The 25,596-nt window shown below is 39.9% G+C and overlaps 1 long non-coding RNA gene across 3 annotated transcripts in view; it reads left to right on the plus strand.

Annotated features, from left to right (window-relative positions):
• Positions 1–4,491: 4,491 nt before the first annotated feature.
• LOC132012865 (uncharacterized) overlaps positions 4,492–25,596 on the plus strand; it is an 85,030-nt gene continuing 63,925 nt past the window's right edge. For 2 of the 3 annotated variants that reach the window (XR_009402781.1, XR_009402783.1), the window contains exons 1-3: positions 4,492–4,571; positions 4,889–4,951; positions 16,469–16,551. This is a non-coding gene — a long non-coding RNA (uncharacterized LOC132012865). The remainder of the gene's footprint in view (positions 4,572–4,888; positions 4,952–16,468; positions 16,552–25,596) is intronic. The other variant, XR_009402784.1, reaches the window with a different exon arrangement.

The raw sequence follows: 25,596 nt of genomic DNA on the forward strand, positions 1-25,596 counted from the left end.
ATAAGAAATTAAAACCTGCCTTTCATTGATTATACAGTCATTTTCCACAATTCTCTACTTGAAATTCAATTTAAAGTGTTTTTTTTTTTAATATTACTATGTGCCTAGCTATGTGGTAGACACAACAGATAAAGAAATACAGAACAGAGACTTTCCTTCAAAGCTTGATTTTAAGACGTTATTTTCTTAATATTTACATCAAACTTTTAAAATATATTAACTCATCAAATACTAAATTTACATATATGAATCTGTGTTTAGATCAGAAACAAGTTACTTCTAAGGCAGTATATTTTATAATACTTTATTTCTATAACAAAACCTGCATCCTAAATTTTTGGTTTTGCTGATATCCAAGTAATACAGTACCTTAGAAAGAGCAACAAGCTAACTTTGAAGGACATAGGTTAAAGGGTTAATATATATGGATACTTCTTTTTTTTTTTTTAAATTAGAGACCAAGTTCTAATTTTCTAAAATTCTCTTTTTTCTTACCCGTATCAGTATTAGAACTACTTTCTCATTCCCTATTTCTCAAACAATGCCAAGAAATGTCATAAAGATTTAAAAAAAAATTAAAGTTATGTTTTCATGGGGTGGGGAACTGTTAAGTAATAATTGCGTATGTTGAAGCATGAATAGGAAGTGGAGGCAGGAAGTTAGCAGACATTGTTTTCCAGGAGGCAAGTTAACTCCTTTATTGAGTCTTAAGTATGGCTATGCATGAAAATTTTTACTGTGCATATCCAAACCCAAAACACAAAGAATGAAATAAAGCTGGTAGTTTTCAGCTGCTCTAGGTGACCTATTCAGAATTTCTAAGAAGGAAGAATTCTGTAAATCTTTTTGTGTAAGAATTGTTTTTATAAAAGGTATATGTGGGTAGCTTTCCTCTAAAACCAAAATATTTTGACAGATCAAAACTTCAACTAGAACCACTGTGACTAAATTTAAATCCATACATTGAGATATAGAATGGCACTAATCACATATTTCAGCTGTCAAAATCCCTGGCAAGAGTAGATTAGTGAAAAAAAGAAGTCATAAAAGAACAAGGGAAAAAAATCTGACAGGGAAAAAAAGATGGTTATAAATGCAGCAAATTTTCTCAGCAGATTCTAATGTTTTCACTAAACAAGTCAAGAAAGGATAATTTAAAATCTCTGTAAGAGGATGTGGAAAGTCAAAATAGACATAAAAAAGAGAGGCTGTGCAAGTGACAGTTAAAAGTCTGGGGAGAAATCCCTGATAATTTATATCTAAGTTCTTTTAATCTCATTGAATTTGAATGCCATTCTAACTTGGAGACTTTAGGAAATCTAAGATCACATTTGTTTTTCCTATTGATATTCAGCTGGAAGGGTAAGTCATGCATTATTTAAATAAAGAATAATAAATCCATTTGAAAGGGCTACATCAAACTCATAGAGATATGTATTATTCTCCCAGAACTTCACAGACTCCAAAGGCAAGTAGAAGACCCCACAGGTCACACAGTTCATTTTCCTGTACTTAGAGCACTCCAGAAAGACAGCTTTGTTTCTTCTTATTAATTTTGCAGACAGGCAGTTGCTATACCACTGGTCCAATATCCTCCATTAAGGTTTGGTTCAGTGATTTCTTCTCTATCAACTTCAACGTTCCATTTATTCAACAATTGGGAACCATCTAGTATATGTCAGGTACTGTACTAACCACTGAAGGAACCAAGGTGAGTAAGAAGGTCCCTCTCCTTGGAAAAGTACCGAGCCCTAAGTGGAATGAACGGGATGCCCTGGGTGTTTAGGGAAGGGCGTGAAAGCCAGATGAAGGCAGACCAAGAAAGGACATTTGAACTTTGTCTTGAAAATGCCGTATCAATTAGGTAGGAGAAAGAGTGAAAGCAGAACATTTCAGGAGGAGGAGGGATCACAGGCAAAGATGAGAGGGTATTAAGACCGTGATGGGTTCCAGCAGTTCCGTAGGCCATGGGTAAAGGCTACTGCTGGTGGGATAGAGTAGGAGGTGAGGCCAGAACAACACTTTTCGAAATAGTTTTTGGGGAACATTCATCCTGCTAGAAGCATTACAAAAAATGTTTTCAGATTCAGTTGGTATGGGGTAACAAAATAAATCATATTCTTCTTCTGGAGATTCATAAAGATATGATCACATTTTCATTGTAAGAAATCCTGTACTATTGAATTCTATTTAATACCAAACTCATTGTACTAAGGGAATTCTTGTTTTAGTACAACACTTTCAGTAACAGAAATGGTGCTCCGTAGTGCATACTTTGGGAAACATGGAACCAGCATGGGAGAATAAGCCATGATAGTTCGGCCTATAAACCAAACCAAGAGTTTCAGTCTTCATCGTGAACATCTTGAGGGACAGTTGAATTAGTATTTTTTTTGACATTAATCCAGCCCATTTACCAATACTTTTAATTACCATTATTTTTTGCAAAGCTGCCTTTTTAATATAGAATAATATTCTTTTGATCTATAATACTTTTAAAAATTTTCCTTTAGTGTGATTCTAAACTCAGAATTTTTTTAAAAACATTTTTTTTTCAAAGTATATTCCATACATGAAAATATTAATGTATACAACTTGATGTGTTTGTAGGTAAGTATACTCCTGTGAAACTATCACCCCAATTTATGCCATACATCTATTCAACACTTCCCTTTTGTTATTATTATTATTATTATTATTTGTGTGTGTGTGTGTTAAGAACACGTAACATTAAGATCAACTCTCTTAGCAGATTTAACAGGAAAATTCACCAATATGTGGAATTTAAACAACACACTCTTCAATGTTCACTGGGTCAAAGAGGAAATCGAAAAGGAAAGTAGAAATAAGGTGAATGATTTTAAAGCAGGGAACGGACATGGTCAGGTCAGGTATTCCTTTTAGAACTTCCTCTGGCAGTTTTGTACGCTGTCAGCTTTGCCAGCTTCAGTGGCTACGTTAGCAAAGGGTGAAAAGGTCCAGAGAAACCAGTTGCAGACTGCGGTGTGATTTAAGAACAGCAATGCAGGTGTGAACCAAACAGCAATGAGACGGAGAGAAGACGTGGAACAAGAAGAATGCTGATGAAGGAGATGGAATCTGATGGGGGTTCCCGATAAAAATAACGGGATCCGGAGGCTCTCAGGAGGTTTGCTTGGCAGGGCAGGCATGGGAGGAAGCGCTGGAGGCCTCAGAAAGCCTGGAGCAGTGTTGGGATATAAGTCCAGGCAAGGAAAGCAAAACAGAGGTGTTCCTATTGGAAGCAGTGGCTTGGGAACGTGAGGCTGAGGGTAATGTCTGGAGCTTTAGTTTCTTCACTACTAGGTGGCGGGACTGTGGAGGTATTATTATGTAAGACTATAGGATGCTTCAAGCCTGTGGTCCAGTCAGGCTTCGTCTACAGATCTTTTGTAGCAAAATAGATTATGTTTTGGCTTCTCCCCAAGTGGTATGTATGGGTACCTACACATGTGTGTGGCTTCCTTTATACTTCCTTTCGCCATCGGATGTTTCCCTGTAGGTTACAGACTATGGAAGGTTTCCTCAAGGACCAGTTAGAGCTTCAAGGATTCTCATTTGGCTCTGTCAACTGTTCACTCACTGGATTCCCCAGCACCTCCTGGGGAATTCTTACCAGCCCATTTAGAATTCTCTAATTCTCATGCTAACTTCAGTTCGGGATGAAGGCTAATACTTCCACTTTCCCTTTTGACTCCTCTCTGAAACTACAGTTTCACACTGTGGTCATATTCTTGCTGGCATCTAGATATAGTCTGTTAGATGGGATGTTCTGGTAGGATGACTCACTGTCCTGGTTTACCTGTGGCTGAGGAGTTTCTGGGATGCAGGATTTTCTTTGCGAAAACTGGGAAAGTCCTGGGTAGACCAGGACAGCTGGTCACCCTAAGTTGTTTTTCTTCCCAACATAGTGCCTGTCACAGTAGACCTGTTTCAAATAAATACTAGCTTAATTAATCAGACATCTATGATTATCTTGATGGTAGATACTACTCTACTTATTTTACATATGAGGAACTTGAAACTCAAGAGGTTGTCATCTACCCAGGGCTGCAGTAACTTAGTAAGTAAGTGACAGAGTCAGGATTCAAACCCAGGTCTGTCTGATTTCAGACTTGAGTTATTTCTGGAATGCAACCATGTCGGTATCACACCTCCCATCATCCACCTGCTTCAGTTTTTGTGTTAGTGCTGAGCTTTAGGAGCTGTCAGAGGCAGGCTCCTGGGGAAGGAGGAGTGTTAACAGAGTGCAGCACTCTGCAGGCACGCAGGCGCAGTGATGGTTACCACCCTTTTCTCCCCAGGGCCCTTTTCCCCAGGGCAGCTTGTTATCTACAAAAAACATGAATTCACGAGAAAGAGCAAATTCCTCACTATCAGCATGAGTTACAAGTCAGACATTGGTAGTTACTTTTATCTTCGTGCACATATGATAAAACATATTGCTTTAATAACCCTAAGCCTTCATGTACTCTTTACACAACAGCTTTTGTAACTAAAACTAAAATACTACAAGATTAAAGGATAGGTTTCTTTTCTGTGTTTACCTACAGGTATGTTCACAGTGGAATAGATGCCTTATGTATGTCGTATGGACCATCTTATGACTAGAGCTGGCACATGACATCTTCTAGTTTGGAACAAAATTAGTCTCTAATCCCTTTGAATTCTCTTTGTAGTGTGGATTTATAATGTAACACTGAATACTTTTAATAGAATATTATTATCAGATTAGTTATTCATATGGCATCTATTATTTTAGTATAATAAACAAGTGCAGCTCATAATTGTAAATTATGTTATGATTAATGAGTGTGTCACCCTTGCACAGCAGTAACATATTTGCTCTTTGTTTAATCAAATTTAAAAGGAGATGGAAGAAGGAATTATGATATGACACCTACTAGAGATGAAACCGATAAAGGAGCTCCAGGTCAGTGCTTTCTTTTCCTGTATATGAGCAGTTTCCTTGATATAAATTATTTATGTAGCCAGAGATCACAGTGGACTAAAATGTACACAGGGTCACACATCCATCATTAATTATATAATGTGGTATGAAACGTTTCCTGTTTCTGAAAGAGCAATGAAAATGGAAATAACTGAGCCATGAAAATAGAGTAAATGCTTTGCCTAATATTTATTTTTAAACTTTCAGATTGTCACTGTTTTGGCTCCCAGCTACGTGAACTATTGGCAAATCTATAATTTGTGTATTAGTGGGTTTAGCAGATTAAACTTTTAGAACTGGTATCTAGACCACAGTCCTTAGAATCTTCACTAATAAAAATGACAGCCTAATGTAGAAACTAATAATTTGACTATCAGAATGGTGTAAGAAATAGTTATGGGAATAATTTAAAGGCCAATATTTTATAAGGGCAAGTCAAAACAAAACTACCTTTGTCATTAGAAATTAGACTGGTTTTGGGGTGCCTAGGAGGCTCAGTCAGGTGGTTGTTTGACTTGGCTCAGGTCATGCTCTCGGGGTCTTGGGATTGAACCGCACATGGAGCCCTGTCTTGAAGATCCTACCCTCTGTCTGGTTTCCAGCTCAGGCACTCAATGGGGAGTCTGCTACTTTTCCCCCAACCCCCTTTGTCCTTCCCCCACATCATGCATGCACATGTGCTTTCTCTCTCTCAAGTAAATCAATCAATCGATTGATTATTCTATCTTTAAAAAAGTAATTAGGCTGTTTTGTAGTTTTCATCTTTGAGGAAAATAAGGATATTCTTATTTCTACCAAATATATCTACCAAGTATCTCATATCTACCAAGTATAATGAAGGCTTTGGGCAGCTAATGAAGCATCATGAGGCAGAAATCCAGTGTATGACAATCCGAAAACTGGTGTAATGGCGGTCATTGTTTTAAAGAGATTCAAACTACTCATTTGGCATACTTACTACATCTTCTTCTCTCTCTCCCTCTCTTTCACTTACAAAATATCTTTTACGTTTTTAGTTCCCAGTTATCTAATATTTAAGTACCTTGGTGACAAAAGAGATTTTATCTTTTCTTGTAGCCCCCATAAAGCCTACCATGAGCACTCACACCTTTATGGCACTTGTAAATACATATTGATTCCTTGATCTATAATTTTGGAATAACTGTGTTGAGAACATGGCAAGATTGCTATTGAGACAAGCAAAATAAATTGATGCGACATATCTCAAAGTTAAGGGATTAATCAATTATGCTTCAAATTTGATAGACGGAATAATATCCCACTAATTACCAGAATTTAATGATCCATTCTTGCCATCAATTTACTGCTGCTGCCAGGAGCTAGACGAGGGCCTGATTCCTGATTTGGATGTGGTTGGCTAAATGCAGCCTTCTTACTCATGCCCAATAAGGTCCAGCATTTTGCCAAACTTGACAACTATTTCTATTTAAAAGTCATATTTAAGTTGTTCTCACAATATTATGATATTTAGAGAATATCAGTGCTTTAGAATAGTTTCTACGATTTTTTTTTCTGGATGGGGGCTATCTTAAGTTATTTTTCAAAATGTAAACAGATAGACGTCAATTAAGCTATATCTGGCCGCAGTTTAGGCATCAAATAATTGCTGGGAGGGAGTTAAAAAGAAAGGGCAACCCTGCTCCCGTGACAGCAGGCTTTCAGGATGATCATGACCATGTGGCAGACGTAAGGTAGAGAACTAGAAGTCTCTTTTGCTACGGGTACAGAAGGGTGTAGAAGTTCTAAGAAGGGGTGCCTGCGTGGCTCAGTGGGTTAAAGCCTCTGCCTTCAGCTCAGGTCATGATCCCAGGGTCCTGGGATCGAGCCCCACATTGGGATCTCTGTTCAGCGGGGAGCCTGCTCCCTCCTCTCTCTCTCTCTGTCTGCCTCTCTGCCTACTTGCGATCTCTGCCTGTCAAATAAATAAATAAAATCTTAAAACAAAACAAAACAAAACAAAAGAAGTTCTAAAAACAAGTAGGCTTGTTTTTAGGTAGGTAAACCAAATTATTTTCCTAGTTAATGTGGACACTCTGATTATAGTCTGGCTGTGACAGAGAAGTTAACAGAATCTTGGGACACTCAAATGCTGAGGATGGTTGAGAATAAACTTCTGGAGAGATTTTTAACCCCACTCTGAGGTGTGTATGTGTGTTAAAACGGAAATGACGGAGGTTTTTTTGTTTTTCCTTCAAAGTAGTCACTAAGAAATATATCCTAGGTCTTTACTTCTGAAAGAAATCTTTCTCTAAAAGAATTGTATTTATATTTACTTGCTTTAGTAAAGAGTTATGTTTCAGTACCCAAATATATATTCTAATCTCTTAAATATAAGTGACTATACTCTCTTCTTTAAAGGCACAGATGCGGTGTGGTGATCTAAAATTGCAGGCCTGGTGTTTTTCGAGTGGTGAATAAGCTTAATTTTAAAGGCTGGCTCTCCTAAACTAAAAAACACAGCCTAGAAGTACGTTGTGTGCCTGAATAGAATCACTAATAATAATGAACTAAACCATTGATTTGGGAACAGAAGGGACAATATGGATTCTATTTGCTAGGGCTCAGAATCTTTGGAGGCAAACCCCATATTCCTAAGCAATATTAAACCTCTCAATTCCTGGCTCTGTGTTCATTTATAGCAACATATACTTTATTATTGAAAAGAAAAATCTGCAGAGGCCAGCTAATTAAAAATTCTCCTTTCTCTCCACCACACAACTAGAGGAATGTTCTAAAAATTCTCAGGCAAACACAAAACTTTGGATAAAATCGGTAAATATACTATTAGTCCAGTGAGGAAGGTAAATGGTTGACATTGTCGGTTTTTGTTGTTGTTGTTGTTTAAAGATTTTATTTATTTGTGAGAGAAAGAGAGAACAGGCACAAGCAGGGGGAGTGGCAGGTAGAGGCAGGGGGAGAAGCGGGATCCCTGACGAGTGAGGAGCCAGATGCAGGACTCTATTTCAGGATCATGACCTGAGTCAAGGGCAGATACTTGACGGCCTAAGCCACCCAGGCACCCCAACACTGTCAGTTAAAAAAAAAAAAATTCTATTGAGATATAATTTACCCACCACACAATTCACTTTTAAATGTACAACTCAATTGTCTAGTGTGTTCAACAGTAGAGCAACTATCACCACAATTTTAGAACATCTTGATGACCTCAAAATGAAACCCTGCAACTATTAGTTTTCACTTACCGTTTCTTCCCAATGTCTCCAACGTTTGGCAACCACTCCTTTCTATATCTTGGAACAAAAGGGGCTCTTTTGTGGCTAGCTCATGTCACTAGTACGTTTTCAAGGTTCATTCGTGTTTATAGCAGGTATCAGTTTTTCATTCTTTTCCTGTTGACACGTAATATTTCTATCATATGAGTATACCACATTTTATTTATCCATTTACCAGTTGATGGGCATTTTGTTGCCAGGGGAACTGGGGAGATTTTAACCCAGACCGTCCCAAAGGACTAACTGAAGATTCTTAATCTCCTCTCTAGAAGGAATTCAAGGGCAGACACACAACACAGCAGAGGAGTGACAGAAGGCGATGAGGGAGCAGAAGGCTAGCTGAGAACAAAGCAGAAGCTGGCACCTTATACCCCCCATTCCCCATGTGATTATGTGTGACATTTCCTCAGGGGCTCCTGGCTGTCCTAAAGGAAAAACAAATGGTTAATGGATATAGATCACAGTTCTGCAGGACAGGAGTCTCCCTCAATTTACAAATGTCCTAGTGATTTACAAGAAAGACCCTTTCTTGGGCGCCTGGGTGGCTCAGTGGGTTAAGCCGCTGCCTTCGGCTCAGGTCATGATCTCAGGGTCCTGGGATCCAGTCCCGCATCGGGCTCTCTGCTCAGCGGGGAGCCTGCTTCCTCCTCTCTCTCTGCCTGCCTCTCTGCCTACTTGTGTTCTGTCAAATAAATAAAAAAAAAATCTTTAAAAAAAAAAAGAAAAAAAAAAAGAAAGACCCTTTCTTACCAACAGTCTATCTTCGAGAGACCCATAACTCCGTTTCCTGAAGCCTTAACATCACCCTCCCCTCCATAAAATTGGGCTGAGGAATTAGGCTGAGGAAACTTCATCAAAGCAAAGCAGAAAGGCTTATCAAAGCCAAAGTACACTCGGGAGATGTGAGTGGGAGAGCTCCAGTGAGAGAAAGCTGAGTCCCTGGGGTCCAGGTTTTTATCCTTTTATTGGCAGTTGTTAACAACAGGGTATGAGATATTCATTACTTGAGGCGAGGAGGCAGAGTTTCTGCCTTTTCCTTTCTTATTTGGTCAGGGGTTTCGTGTCATGGCACCCACCATCTTGGGCCTACCTGGTCTGATCCCACTTCCTATGGAGTGCTGCCTGGACAGGTGCCTAGTCTAACAATTTGGGTCATTTTCACTTTTTTATTCATTATGAATGCTATTGATGTAATTTTTGAATATAGGTGCGGTTTGGTGGGGCGAAATCTGGAGCCGATGACCAAGAAAGAATTCTTGAGATATGTTTGGTGCAGACTGGTGGTTTTATTAAAGCCCGGAGACTGGACCCGTGGGCAGAAAGAGCTGCTACACCCGGGTTGTGAAGGGCGTGGCTGATTATATACTCGGGAGCTGGGGGAGGTAAGGAACAGGGAGGTCTCAGAAGGATTTTTTTTTTTTTTTTAAAGGATTTTATTTATTTATTTGACAGACAGAGATCAGAAGTAGGCAGAAACACAGGCAGGAGGCAGAGAGGAGGAAGCAGGCCCTCTGCCGAGCAGAGAGCCCGATGCGGGGCTCCATCCGAGGACCCTGAGATCATGACCTGAGCCGAAGGCAGAGGATTAACCCACTGAGCCACCCAGGCGCCCCAGAAGGATTTTTATTTGTTAAAAAAAAAAACCTCACAGGATACCGGAGACCTTGTCATTGTCAAATTATGGTTGTTTTCCCTTCTGGCAAGGCATTAACTGTAAGATAGTTGGGAGCTTCCTGGAACAATGTTGTACCTGCCCCACTCAGGAGTAGGGGAGGGGAGAGTTGCAGGGTGTCAGCTTGTGCTTTGACCTTAGCTAGCCTTCTCCTCTCTCTCTCATCACTATGAACATTTGTTCATACATTTTTTGTGTGGAGATATGTTTTCTTTTGTGGGGGGGAGTCAATGCTTAGCAGTGGAGTTGTTGGGTCATATGGAGCTGTATTTTTCAACTTTTGAGGGATCACCTCTTTTCCAAAGTGGCTACACCCCTTGGTATTTCCACCATTTTTTTCTGTGGGTTCCAACTCTGGATACTGGTGCACCCCCTCCAGGGCTTGCTGTGGCTGTTGATGTTTGTTTATATTTTTAGTTTCTTGGCTGGATTAGTTCTGTGAAATCTGTGTCCCCCACAGTGTCCCGCCTCAGTGGATACCACCTTTGGCACTGCACATAGTCACCCTGGGAAGACAGTGGCTTTAGCAGGGCTCTCTTTTGTCTTTTTCTCTGATCTCTGTTGTTAAAACTGTTTGCCTAGGGGCGCCTGGGTGGCTCAGTGGGTTAAGCTTCTGCCTTCGGCTCCGGTCATGATCTCAGGGTCCTGGGATCGATGGAGCCCTGCATCATGGGGCTCTCTGCTCAGTGGGGATCCTGCTTTCCCCCTCTATCTCTGCTTGCTGCTCTGCCGACTTGTGATCTCTCTGTCAAATAAATAAATAAAGTCTTTAAAAAAAAAAAAAAACCAAACCAAAAACCTGGTTGCCTCCAATGGTATCATATCCAGCTGCTGGCTTCCTCTAATTGCTGACTGATTGTTCTATTGTTTTCAGCAATGTCCTGGGGTTTATATCAACTCCAGTCTAATCCAATTAAATTTTGGTCTCAGCAGGGGTTGTCTTTGAAGCTGGCCTTTGAGGTTTGCTCTGACCCCAAGTGGAATCTTCTTAGCTCTTTCCCTGGTCCTTTCTGTTATGTCTGCCTGGTCTGCGGTTTAGCTTGTTGGAGTTACAGCCTTATTTTAATTGCTTGCGACCAAACCTCTGTATCATTGCTCTAGACCTTGGGGTAAGGAAAGTGACTCACTTATCTAGAAGTGACATCCCTTTACGAGTGGGGCATTAACTTCTGACCTTGGTTTGCCTCTTCAGACAGAGAAATTCTATCCCACCTGTAGGTGAGCAGAGACAGGCAATCAGGAATCAGTATTTTTGGTCTGATGCACCTGGTGTGGGGCCTCCACCAATGGAGTGAGGGCTGGGTGGAGAAAGGGAGCTCCAGATTGCTCAGCCACTCTTGCCTGGAATAGAGCTTCTGCCTCACAGAGCTGTGGGATGAGTTCTAGTGGTGTGCCCTGCCAAGACAGCTAGTGCAATCCTGGACAGGTTGCTGCGGAAGGAATCCCTGTGTTCTTGGCTGCACCTGCTTGGAGTAGGCTTATGATCCCAGTGCACCCGGGGAAAGGTGATAAAAGCTCAAAATCCAGACTCGCTGTTCATAATTTATGAAGATTGCATAGATTTTTCTTAAATAAATGTTTCTCCGTTTTCTATATGCCCATAGGACAATATCCAGAGACTTCATTTATTTTTTCAATAATTTTCACCAGTTGTGATTGTTTCACTGGTGATAGTGATATGGGAAACAAAGGCAGAAGGAAATGGAGATAAAACTAAATTTCCTTATAACCTGCAGCCCATTGACAAATCCTTGAGGAAGGCAGAGTATAACCTTCCTACAGGAAACTCTCAGTTGTCTTAATGTTAATGCCTTGCCAGAGGGAAAAACAACCTTAGCTTGATAATAGCTAGAGCTCCAGGATTATCTGCGTATAGTTTAGCATATGAAAGTCCTTTTGGAAATATTCCTTTGTCTTTACTTCCCCCAGCTCCAGAGTTTATAATCAGCCATTCCTCAGAAGCCCAGTGCAGCTCTTTTTGTCCACAGGCCCATCTCTGTGCTTTAATAAAACCACCTTTTTGCACCGAAGATGTCTCAAGGATTCTTTCTTGGTCATCAGTGCTGAAATCCAACATTTCCCACATCATTAGGGTCGGAGCTCCGCGTGTTGCTCTTTCAGATGTATCCCTATTCGTAGTCTCCCGAGAAGAATGCGTAACTTGTACATATGTCAATTCAGCTAAGTCGAAAAGAAAATTCTAACAAACACGAAAAGAACAAGAGCAAATCACCTAATCACCTACAAAGGACCCCAAGTCAATTAGTTGTATGTTATACTTTCTGCAACAGAAACCCAATTGCAGAAGATAATGGAAAGTTTCTAAAACATATTGAAGGAAGAGGAAAAATAAATAAATCCACTATTTTCTCACAGCTTCTGGGGGACAGGAGTATAGACACAGATGAGCTGGGGTTTCTGCTCAGGGTCTCAAACAATCTGCAATCAAGGTATTAGCCGTACTAGATTTTCATCAGAGCCTTGACTAAGGAAAGCTCTGCTTCTAAGCTCCTTCCAGTTGTCCACAGAGTTCATCTCCTTGTAGCTATGGAACAAATGAAGTGCGAGAGGGGGGTACTGGTCTCTCGGAGTTGAAGAATTAATCTCACAGACAAAGGAGAGTGAGTAAAGCCATCAAGTTTTATTAACCAAGGATACAGAAAAAAGCTCTCAGGAGTGAGAGGGGTCGCGACAGGGTTGCCATTGATGGCTTTTAGGCTGGTCTTTTATTGAAAGCTAAGCAAGGAACTTAAATCTTTTTAACTTCTCTATTGGCAGCACCATTGATTAAGGACTACTGATAACATCTTCAAGCGCTTACTTCTTTTTAGGGTCTGGCTGTTTTCGGTTGACCACAGGAGACTGTCACAGGACAGCTTGCCTAGGACAGGGTGATCTGGTGTGCTCCCTTATCTCTGATTTCCTTAACCCTCCACATTTGCTAATCACGTAGCCCCCTAACTATCTCTCCGTACCTGGCCCTGCCTGTCCCTTACTCAGTGAGGGCACCATTTCCTTGCTCACTCTTGGCTGGGGTCTACACACCTCCCATGGTTCCTTGCTACGGGAGCTTCCCCATCAGTTCCTCACAACATGGCTGCTTATTTCACCACCACCGGGAGAATTTCTCTCTCCAGCCTTCTAAGTCAGAGGCTTATATAATATAACAAATTCATGGGAGTGACATTGCATCACCTTTGCTATATAAAGTAACTTAATCAAAGGCATTACATCCTATCTCTTTTGTTACAATCTATCATTTAGAAGCACGAGCAATTTCCACCCTCCTTTAAAAGCAGGCAGTTACACGAGGGCGTGACTCACCAGGGTCACTTTAGAGTGTGCACCAAATCTTTCTATACTAGGAATATTTTAAAGGAATTCCAGGCACACGGTTTTTACTTAATTTTAGAATAGTCCGTGGTAGGTTACTCGTTGAACAATCAGTTTGTGGAGAAAAGCCTGCTGAACATCTTCCTTCCAAACCTCCCTGATGCAGAAACCCTTCTCTCCGGGCAGTGCCCTGACCTTTATGTATTTGCTCTGTAGACTCTGATGGGAATCACAACATCAAATTACAACATACATTATTTATTTTCCATTTTCACTTTATATTCTGTGGCTTCAGCCTCCAAGGAGTAGGGTACATCCTTGGAAACTTTTGAGTTCTAAACTAAATCTTCAAACAGTACAGGAGGAACTCTGACTAGGGAAGTTGTGCAAAAGCAGGACTGGGTTAGCCCTGGGAAAGATTTTAGGAGACAGATGCATACCTAAGATAAAGAAGAACAGGAATCACCGGGGAACAAAAGGGCAGACTTTGTAATCTTGTTCATAGTTGGGTAGCCAATCCAAAGAGGAGTAAAATCAGCTCAGTTGTTCACTCTCATGCCTATTTTTAATTGCCAGTGAATCAGTTAATGAAATGTTAAAAAAGGAAGTTTAGGAGGTGTGAGGAACATTCAAGGCTACGACATTACTCAAGATTAACCTGATGAGTTTCATTCTGTAGTCTGCGGTGACTCCAACTAAAATCTATTAAGGCAGCCAGTGACTTATCAACAAGACAGAAAAAGGCTATTTCTCTCTCTATCCTTGTGGATCTAGTACTCACTGGACTGCAAGTCTATGTCAGCACAGCGGCTTTGGTTGGCTTTGATTTCCAGAAGCTGATTAATGATGGTCGTCGTAAGTAAGCAGAAGTTACCAATAAAATTGACTCTAATGGGTGCTTGGGGTGTTGTTATTACACAGCTGCAGACAATAAGCCAAGAGGAACAGCTGATGTACATCTCGAGATCAAGATAAGAGGTGGTGCTTGGAGCTATAGTTCAGTAGAAATTGCAGAGTATTTATAGTACTTATTGTATTTGTGGTGCATTAGTTGAATTGGCAGGAGTATAGCTTGAAGAGAGCTATGGATCTACTGGTCAAAAGCATGTTGAGTAGAGGCTGAAAACTGCTAACTCTAGCTAGTCTTCTCATATGTCTGTGCCAGTCATTCATGTGGAGAGCCTCTCCAGTTGGAAAATCTGCTCATGGCTTTCATCTGCTTAATTTATGTCTGTTTTTATCCTTTTGGGTGAATTCCCCAAACCTTACATAACCTATATGATTTCTTCCTTGGCTCCAGCCCTCCTTTTGGGTGCTCCAGCCTTCCTGAATATCATTTTTCTTCAAAGTATCTGATTCATTCTTGCTTCAGATTTTTCATGCCTGCTGCCTCCTTCACTACAAGCACTGTCCCTTTCCCTCACTGACCCCGCTCATTGTTCATGAGGAGTCCTTTTCTTGCCCACAGAATAAGTCCTCATTGAGGAGTCCTTTCCTTGTCCACAGAATAAGTTAAGGGTTTCCCCATGACATGCTCTTAAAACTTCTTAAACCACTTATGGGCAGAACCCATAATGCCGATCAGGATGTATTTATTTTCTAGCTCTTCTACTAGACTGAAAGCTTCATGAGGGCATGTGTCCTCGGCTGCTGGTTCAGTACTGGGCACTCAACAGACCCCTTTGTATCTGTCACTCAGGTAGAGGGATGAAGGGCAGGAGTCTGGAGGCAGAAGCAGCTGGCTACCTGTTGAATGTGCAGTGTCACCGTGAGCAAGGTGCTTAATCTTGCTAACCTTATTTCTTTTCCATGTGAAAAGAAATGATATCTTCCTGGCACAGTTTCCTGAGAATTCAATGAGATCATGCATATCAATCTGTAGGAATAGCATAAAAACTATGGTTAATGAAGCACAGATAATTTAGATGTGGCTTTTGCATGATATGAAACTCTTTATCTTCCTATCTATGTTTTTACTTTTCTTTCTTTCTTTCTTTTTTTTTTTTTTTTTTAGACTTATTATTTATTTGAAAGAGGGAGAGAGAGAGAAACTAAGGGAGGGAGGCACGGAGGGAGAGAAAATCTCAAGCAGATTCTGGGTTGAGCATGGAGCTCGATTTCATGACCCTGAGATCAGGACGGGAGCTAAAGCCAAGAGTCGGTTGCTTAAACGACTGCAGCACCCAAGTGTTCCTTTACTTCTTTTCTTAATGAAAAATGTACTCGACATATTCCAGAGTAATGAGAAACATATTTCATAATATACGTAACTAATTTAATCCTTTTTTGACAGTTGTGCTTAATGTCTCAGATTTTTTTCTCCCCCTCTCGGTCATCAGCCATTCTGTTGGGTCATTAAGGGTCATAAGTTTACACCTAATTCCTCCTACGGTCATGTGTGGACATTGTTGCCACGTGGTTGACACTTCATAAAGGCTAGGTCTCTTGTTTCATCCTTGTGCGATAGAAAATACCCTTGTCTGCGTATTCTCTTTCTTTCAAGAGATTAACAGTATTAGGAAGATGGTAAAAGACAAAAAAGATGTTTCAAAACCTTTCATCTTTTTTTTTTTTTTTAATTTTGAGTAGGCACCCCCAAGGGCTTGAATTCATAATCCTGAGATTAAGAGTCATATGATCTACCAACTGAGCCACCCAGGCACCCCAGAAGTTTCAAAAACTTTAAAAATTAGCTTTTAATGAAGAATAGTTAGCATGTTGCAAAAACGGCGAAAATGCAACAGTACAATAGGGTCACCACACGGATTTCATTGAGACTCCACTTTTTTTTTTTTTTTAATGTCTTACTATTTTTATCTCCATAGTGTGACTGTTAATAATAGTTGGAGCCAAGATTTATTGAGCCAGGAACTATACTAAACACTTTCTGTGTATTAATATTTGCAACAACATTTGAGAACAGGTACTCTTATTATTCTCATTTTAGTTACCAACGCACGAGAAAAAAGGTAACATGACTTACTTAAGGTAAGGCACACCATTATTTGGCTTGATGGAGGTGGCATTCAAACTCTTAACTACTTTGCCATTCAATAAGACACTGGAAGTACATTTCTCTCATTTTAGGGTTATTAAGAGCCACCCGGGAAGCATTTTTTTTTTTTTTTTAAGCATACATTTTCCCTAGACCTACTACTATAGATGATTCTGATTTAGGAGCCAGGGTTGGGGCTTAAAAAACTGCATTTTTAACCCGTGATTCTAATGGATTCAATGCAGGTGTTCCACAGATTACTTTGAGAAGCGTGGGATCTATACATCTTTGAAGAAAATTCAATTAATTCTTTGAGTTCTCCTATAAGGTAAAAATGCAGGACTGAAATTCTTAAGTCATTTCCTAGGAGAGAAAATAATTTCTGTGTGCAAAACCATTTCTATCTTGGTGTAATCCAAACCAATACTAGCCAGATTAACTATTACTGCATTCAAAACAAAGGGTTTCCCATCCAAGTACTAACCAGGCCTGACTCTGCTTAGCTTCTGAGATCAGAAGAGATTGGGCGCTTTCAGGGTGGAATGGGGCACCTGGGTGGCTCAGTGGGTTAAAGCTTCTGCCTTCAGCTCAGGTCATGATCCCAGAGTCCTGAGATCAAGCCCCGCATGGGGCTCCCTGCTCAGTGGGGAGCCTTCTTCCCCCTCTCTCTGCCTGCCTCTCTGCCTACTTGTGATCTCTGTCTGTCAAATAAATAAATAAAATCTTTAAGAAAACAAAACAAAGGGTTTCATATTAAATGCTCATTGCATGTAGGCTGGAGGCATAAGATTGTCCTCAGGTTCTAAGAACCAACACCCTTGTCCATGACTCACGGGATGTGGGCTCCTCAAACTGGGCCTTCGTCCATGTACTCAATTCATTGCACATAGCTCTTTCAGATTTCTCTTCTGGGTTGCAAGCAAGAAAGAACTTGCTAAGAAAACCTGATAAAATACATTTGGTTAATTCAGGTGAAGGAAATCCAGGGCCTTCTATAAAATAAGCCTGTTGTCTTATTATTATAATAATTCCCTCTGCTCCACTCTGAGAAAATAGAATGGGTCTGGAATGACTTGTCTGCGGTTGATTGTGCCATACCCCAGTATCTTGTTTCTTTTTTTAACCTCTTTTTCGTGTTCCTCACTAAAAATTACATCTCCAGTCAGACAAAAATATAGCACCTGTCTTGACTTCGGGCTTTCCTTTGCCAAGTTGTGCTCAGTGAATCCAAGATCAGATTCTCCTGAGGCCAAGCAGGGTAATCAGCCTGCCCAGACTGACCCAATTAAGTTTAATTAGTTGTTTCTTTATCTTTAAATTTCCTAGCCAGCTGGATTTTATGGTTTTTATTAAACAACGAAGAAGAGCTGAATCTTTGGAATTAGTTGGCCTCTCAGGTATTTTCTGTTGGTAATAAAACTCCAGGAAATCTTCAAGTCTCCATAAGGAAGTCAAACGATACTAAAAAACAATTTGGCTGCTCTTCTCTCTGGCTCTCTCTTTGAAACGGAAAGTGTTCCTTTCTCAGCTTGAACAAATATCAATCTCCTCTATCATTCTTTGCAAGATCGTGTCTCAGTGGCGAACCTTCCGCTGTGACAGTCTTGAGTGTCACCCCACCTCAACTGTGCCTTTGCAACTTTTTCTGGTAGCTGGAAGTCAGGTGGATGGGTGCCAGTGTAGGCAGTAAAGGGGATTTCAAGGAAGTCATGAAGTGTCTGGAATGGAAGCAGAGTTCAAGTAAGTCAAGGGGTGGATTAGATAGTTCGTAATAAAGGTGAGCAATGAAGGTTAAGAACATGGCTGTGTGGGCGTCTGGGTGGCTCAGTCATTAAGCATCTGCCTTCAGCTCAGGTCAAGATCCTGGAGTCCTAGGATCCAGGCCCACATCGGGCTCCCTGCTCCACAGGAAGCCTGCTTCTCCCTCTCCCCCTCCCCCTGCTTGTGTTCCTTCTCTCACTGTGTCTCTCTGTCAAATAAATAAAATCCTAAAAAATAGAAAAAATAGAAAAAAAAAAAAAAAGAACGTGGCTGCGCTGAGCAAATTTCATATTGAGCTGTTTTGTGACCAGTCATTTTATACAGATGTCACCAATACTGGGTGCCAGGGCACCTGGAAAAGTGTTTTACTTTAATTTTCTCAGTTCTTACAGCAGTAGTCTGAGGTAATGATTCTGCCCTTCTAATTAGTAGACACCTCGCTGCTTACTACTATCTTAGGATAACTATGGTTCTCTTTCCTTAGTGTTCCCCTTTTTGGCCCTTTTTTCTTGCTTTCCTTTCTGTTTTGCCCCTTCTCCTCTCTCCTTGCTCCCTTTCTCTCGCCCCTTCTAGTCCTTCTCCTTGGGTCCTCTGCCCTCCCGCTTTCCCTTCGCTCACTCTTGCTTCTCAGACTCTTTTGTACATTGCAATCTACGGGGGAGCCTGTGGAAAACAGAGGGGGCGGGCCTCTACCCAGAGTGTAGAGCTCAGTAGATCTGGGGTGTGGCCTGTGAACTCGCATTTCTAACAGATTCCCAGGTGAGAACACGGCTTCGGCTCTAGGGACCGTACTTCACGAACCACTTGAACGGACATGATAACCCAGTCTCAGCTTTCAGAGTTAAACCAGCACACCTTTAGATCAATCTTGAAATTTATTTGTAAAATTGCCGGGATTGTCCTAGGCAATCTTTATTGTCATTCCGTGTAATGAAAATTGGGGTTACAAATACTTAAAAATGAATATTTGATAGCTTTTCTTGATGTAATATTATAATATTAATACCATCAATCAGAATTACTTTCAAAATGGGAAGAACTGAAGCTCCTAAATTGGGGTAATCCCTGAGCTATGTGTAATGCTGCCGCAATGAGTTGTAGAGGCAAGAAAATTAGAAAAGCATAAACGATTGCAAAAATTTTCACCTGATTTAAACAACTTATAATTTTATGTCCAAGATAATTGCTTTTCAAGACTGTTTTTCTTTGCTTCTGCTATCTCTTGCACTATTAAACTATTGCCCCCTGATACATATTAAACGTGATTTACTTAACCTATCTTTAGGAAGAGATGCTAAAACTGAAAAGGGCTACTGTCTTGGTTGCGAGGAGGGAACCAGTTGTCAGAAGGCAGGGCAATGCTGGAGACAGGATAAGAGTTAATAAGGCCAGGGGGACAAGGATAATGACAGAATGGAATTGCTGAAAATGGCTTTCAACTCTAAATTTGAAAATCAAGTGTTCAGCAGCATTTGACAACTCCTTCTTCCTAGAAACTTATTGTCAAGTATTTCTTTCTGATACTCCTTGGATCTCACTAACAGGTCTTCCTTCTCCATTTCCTTCGCTAGATCCTTCTTCCCAACCTCCGAATGTTGAAGCACCTCAGTGTCCTGAGACTTCTGTTTATACTCACGCCCTGTGTGATCTCACTTAGCTAAACACCTTGAAATGATGTATTTATGCTAAAGCATTCTACATTTACAGCTTCACTTCTCACCACTCCTCTTAATTCAGACTCCTGTGTCCAACTGCCTACATGGTATCTCTATCTGAATGTCTAATTTTCAAATTTCTAATTTTTATCGTACAGTGGTCACAAACGATGTCTTGTTTTCTTCTAGAAACTGTTTCTCTCCCTGTCTTTTCCAGCCCAATAAGTTCGATCTCCATTTCCCCCATTGCTCAGGTCAAAATCGTTGGTGTCCTTCTAGCTTCTTCTCCTTTACTTCTTGAATCCATTAAGTGAATTTGTTAGCTCTTGTTTCAAAATGTTTCTTGCCACCTTTGCCCTTGTCCAAGCAACATTGTTTCTCCAGTAATATTCCAGAAGTACGCCAGTAATATTCTTAGCAGTGTTGTTTCTCCTGTGAATTCCAGAATTATCCTCTTGACTTATTTATCTACTTTAGCCCTTACCCCTCTAGAGCCTTTCTTCACAGAGCATCCAGAGTGATCTTATAAAGCATAAATTTTATCATGTCATGTTTTTGTTCAAATCCTCAATCATGGCCTTTCGTGTGCTAGACCCTCAGTTATATTCATTTAATGGGTCTCATTTCTTGGCCGTCTGATTCAACTTTGCTTTGTCACTCACTTGGGACTATGGTTCACTGTGGATACCATGCTGCTGCTTTCTCTATACTTTCTAGACTGGGTTTCTGTGTTGGGAATGTTCTTTTTATTTCCTCATCTCCTACCTTTAACATGTCTCTCTTCTATCAGGTCTTTCTAGATATTACTTCTTCCTCCTATTGCATGTTTGGTTAAAGAACTGTCTTTGTTTCCCACATGCCCTTTTACTACATTTAATACAGTAATACATTAATACATTTAATACAAATAACAATCAATTCCCCATTTCTATGTTTTACGTGCTTGACTAGGCTGTGGGTTTCTTGAGAGTAGGGACTGGTCTTAATTCTTCTTCTATCTCCAAAGCCAAAGTCATTGTCCCATGAGTAGTAACAAATATGCAATGTGTGTTTACTGAAGAATGAATGAATGAAGAGAACTTTAGTTTGAGAAAGGAGGTTGGCAATTTTCCCTTTGAGGTTGTACCAAAGAGAAGAACAAGAGTGGATAGAATAGATTTGAGCACACACTAGTATGAGAATGGTCCAAAAAGTTGGAGGTTTCACATGAGAGACTTTTTTTTCCTTTTTTTTTTTATTTTTGGTATCACTTAGTAAGAACATTTACAAAAACTGGGAAAGCCATAAGTAGGTAGGATGTCTCAAGTGACTAGTGTTTGGGAATAGCTATTTTTAGAAAGTGGATTATTAGTTAGATTTCTTATGGGAACAAGTGACAGAATCTCTGCTCCAAGTACTTTAATCCTAACACCCCCCTCCTCCCACTACAAATGGGAGCTGTAAAAAGCTGGCAAGTCTATGGTCACGTCAGTGTCAGAAACTCACATGATGTAAGATAGTTTTCAGTTTCTTCTACTCCCCTTTTCTTCCTGTCTTTTTGTTTCCCTTTGTGGCCTGTCCTGCTTACTGTAGAAAGTCTTTCTCCTCATGTCAGGAGAAGTTTAGAGGCTGTGACTGTTCTACACATGCATCATTCAGACTAAAACCCCACAGGAAGCAGTCTTAGGTACCTACAGTCTCTGTGAAGGACCCTGGTTGATCCCGCTTGGATTTTATGCTCATTGCTAGGCGATCCACCATTTGGGGGCTAGGGACTGATTCAGACTTGAGTGATTGCAGTGGATGTCTGTCCTTTTTAAATGAAATGATATTATTTTAGTGATAGGATCCCAAATTTTGGAGGTGTGTGTGTGTGTGTGTGTGTGTGTGTGTGTGTGTGTGGTGGTGGTGGTGGCAGTGGTGGTAGTGGAGTTTACTTGTCTTCTTACTGTATGCAACTTGGCCATTCCACAAGGTGTCCTGGCCTTTCTAATGGGATTAAGCTAGGTCCACCGGACTTTTTTCCTCTGGGATTTGAATGTTGATTTGAGTGATATAAAGACAGAAGATTGTTAGAACTCATTCTTTTGTGAAGAGACCATGGAGAATTGCCTGCTCTGTGGGCTGTGGAATACCTCTGGTTTCTGCCAGTTTCTAAGCTAGATATTTTCTTCGCTTTCCATTTAATTTTAGGAGCAGTCTGATACGTTTTTTCCCCCACATTTTTCTTAATGTAGCCAGAGTCATGTTTTGTTGCTGGCACCCAAACAATGTGTATATACACACAAATACACACACACACACACACAGGTGCATGCACACACACACAGGCACACACACAGTGATACAAACTAGTCGACTATGTAGCTGTATTTGACCTTTTTACCAAACTCCCGAGAAGAGCCTGTGTGATGAATTTATAAATCTGATCTGAAGGGGAAAAAAGTCACATCTTAATCTCTTCTGTATCTTTTCCCCACTGCTAAGTACAAAATTTTCTAGATGTTAAAGAGGGGAAGAATGCATCACTCTAAGGTCCTTATGTCTATTTGTAAGTGACACGGTCATTTCTCTTAACCTCCAGGAAATCTTATTTCAAGTTTCAGTTCTTTCTCAGTTCTTTTTATTATCTTTTTTAAAATTTTCCTGTTACAGTCATGATATGGAGGAAATCGTATCTGTTAGCTATCAGTGAAGTGCGATGCAAAATGCTTAATGAGTTACCATTTCCTCAAGCTCATATACTTCAGTAAATGAAAGGGGATGATCAGTCTACTCTGTCTAACCTAATTAAATTTAATTAGTGCTTTTGTTTTTAATTTTTCTCATTCAGGTGGATTTTGCAATTATAAGCACTGGTTTTCTATTGGATGCATCTCAACTATAGCCCATAAATTACTGAAAAGTAGGGGGGAAAAAAGTAAAATAAATCATCAGGTAGTCTTTATGATAGAAGAAATTGTTCAATTTTGGATTGTCAGAACAAAATACATTCATCAACAAGTAATTTTTGTGTGAGGAATGTGGAAGCTCAGCAGTGCAGTCAGGTCAGGAGAGGATGTTAAAAAGAAATGTAAAATTGTGGTCCTTCTTCTTATAGAAACTTGTAATCCAGTCTCATGAAAGGGCATAGGAACTAAATGTTGCTAGGAACTGACCACACTCTCACCTCATCTGAATTAAAACATGGTTTAGTCAAGTACAGTTAGGCATTTTGGCTTGGCTTTTCCTTTTCCTTCCCACACCTTTCTTTCTGACCTTCTGTATATTTTTGTTGTTTCTTGTTTTTTTTTAAATTTGATTTTAACCTTTGACTGACACCCTGACTTGAAAGCCTATTCATTCCCATACCCCCTTACCCCTCATTCCATGCCACAGACTATAGACATGGCTTTCTTGGAAATCTAAGAAGGACCTACTGACTTGAGGGTGCACGTTGGCATCAAGAGAGTATGTGATAGCATTTCAAAGCATAATTCAAAGTCATAAACTTGCACAAGTTTATTTAGAACAAATCTCTCTATATATCACATAAAATCATTCATATAATCTTTTCATAGTTTAACTTTCTGATCATTGTGACAGCATCAATTCCAGCAAAAGCTGTGAGGTTCCTGGCATAGAAGATAAGAAAAGTCAAAAGAACAAGTCAACAAATGCAAACTTTGTCTTCATGTCAAAGTTATTTCTCATGGGGGTGTTTTCCAGGCTTCTTCATGAGCCCTTCAAATTCTCAGGCATACTAGCCAACTAGGATTTGACAGTCCTCTGTCAATTTAGGTGTCTCTGACAAGATGCTGTTCAAGGGAATACTGTCCTTCTTAAGCTCCAGAGGTAACTGATAGGATAGATGAAAAAATTCTTAATCAATATGAATGATCCAACCAGTAATAGAAAGCCCAACTCAAACTGGCCTAACTAACAAGGCAATGAATTGACTCCTTGTCCCAGAAGTTTCTTACGTGTCATCTTTGGAGAGCAGCCCTAACACCTGTGGCAATTACCTGTAACTTGTAGCCACAGATTATAGTGCTGTAGATTAAATCATCCCAACTCAAATTATATAGTAATAGGCTAATCATAGAGCCTATAAAAGTACTAGAATAAAATGGAAGTTTTCACTGGATATCTTTTAAACAAAGGTGGTAGAGATTCATAAAATATTAGTAAGGTGAATTAATCAGTATGGAAAACATACATGGGAGTAAAAGTTTGATTATTGTCCATGGAAGGTCTAAGTAATGATCCCCAGTATTAATCCTCTTTCTTTCTATAATAGAATTCTGTAAGTTTTAGCTGGCATATGGCTGTATAGCTAAGGACTGTACTGCCTAGCCTTTGGCAGTGAGGCATGGCCTCACTAATATTATTCTTACTAATAGATAGAATAAATATTTTGGTAGGGAGTGGGGGTGAGGTAGGGAATGAACGGAAGTGATATGTGCAATTTCTCTTCCTCCTCTCCTTCCTCCTCCCCCTGCTTCTAGCTTCTTTCTCTTTATTCTTTTTAACCCTTCCATGCCAGCTAGGAAATGGCAGCAAAAAAATAAAAACTGCCTCAAGTCTAGAGTTGAAAGCTAAATGTTGAGAGTGGAAGAGCCACCCACCAGATTTGGACCAATCATATTGGGATTGTTATGTGGGAGAAAAATAAACTTACATTTTGTTAAATGGGTGGATTTTAAAAAAAAAATGTTTATTGTTATAGCACTTACCCTGAACTTTAAGTGATATACCAACCAAAAATGGTAGAATTGAAATGCTAATTGCTTTCCTTTATCCTTCTATCTTGGTGTTGCTCAGCCCAGTTCTGTTTGTAAAGCCTCCTTTCAAGTCTCCTTGAAGAATGGACTACTGGATAACTGAACCATGCATTCCCTATTTCTATGATCTGTTGACAATATACCGAAGGAAGACATGTCATTACACTACGACTCTCTGAGCTATAGCCACTTAAGTCTGTTGGTTATCTAACCTATGCAAACTGGTCAGGTTTATTCTCCTGGGAATTAGGAATTCTGACAAGAGAAAGGCAGAGGTTGGTGGCTGAATTATATTATTGGACGTAAACCAGATGAAGTCAGAAACTCCTATACTGAAGTCTCCTAAGCTCTACTTCGTTATGCTTTTCTTGATCAGATTGTTCAAATGTTTCCTTTGCCTTTAGTAATCTATTCCTATATACTTAGAATCATGTGTTTGTTTTTTTAAATAAAAATTTTAGTTTGGACATTTTAACAATGTTTATTCTTCTGATCCATGAGCATGAAATGCTCTTTCATCTTTTTGTGTCTTCTTCAATTTCTTTCATGAGTGTTCTGTAGTTTCTTGAGTAAAGATACTTTACTTCTTTGGTTAGGTCTATTCCCAGGTATCTTATGGTTCTTAGTGCTACAGTAAATGGAATTAATTCTCTAATTTCCCTTTCTATGTTTTTGTTGTTAGTGTATAAGAAAGCAAAAGATTTCTGTACATTGATTTTGTGTCCTGCCACATTACTGAATTGCTGTATGAGTTCTTATAGTATGGGGGTGGAGTCTTCGAGTTTTCCATATAAAGTGTCATGTCATCTGTAAAGAGAGAGAGTTTGACTTCTTCATTCCCAATTGAATACCTTTTATTTTTGTTGTCTACTGTTGCTAGGACTTTTAGTACCATGTTGAACGACAGTGGTGAGAGTGGACATCCTTCTTGTGTTCCTGATCTCAAAGGGAAGGCTGTCAGCTTTTCCCCATTGAGGATGATATTCACTGTGGGTTTTTCATAGATAGATTTTATCAAGTTGAGGAATTGGGTGAGGAATTTTTGTGCTTTCTGGTACTATGAGATGTTTCAGGTTCATGTTGCACATTTCCTGCCCCAGTCCTAGAATCGGTCATTTCTCTAAGGAACCCTAGTTCCTTTTTGGGGGGGTATAGTATTAGAAACTAACATCTGGGTACTAGATGTGCACATTACTGATGGGATATCACTGTTTC

The sequence above is a fragment of the Mustela nigripes genome, chromosome 3 (genome assembly GCF_022355385.1).
Source record: "Mustela nigripes isolate SB6536 chromosome 3, MUSNIG.SB6536, whole genome shotgun sequence".
In the NCBI taxonomy this organism is placed as follows: domain Eukaryota; kingdom Metazoa; phylum Chordata; class Mammalia; order Carnivora; family Mustelidae; genus Mustela; species Mustela nigripes.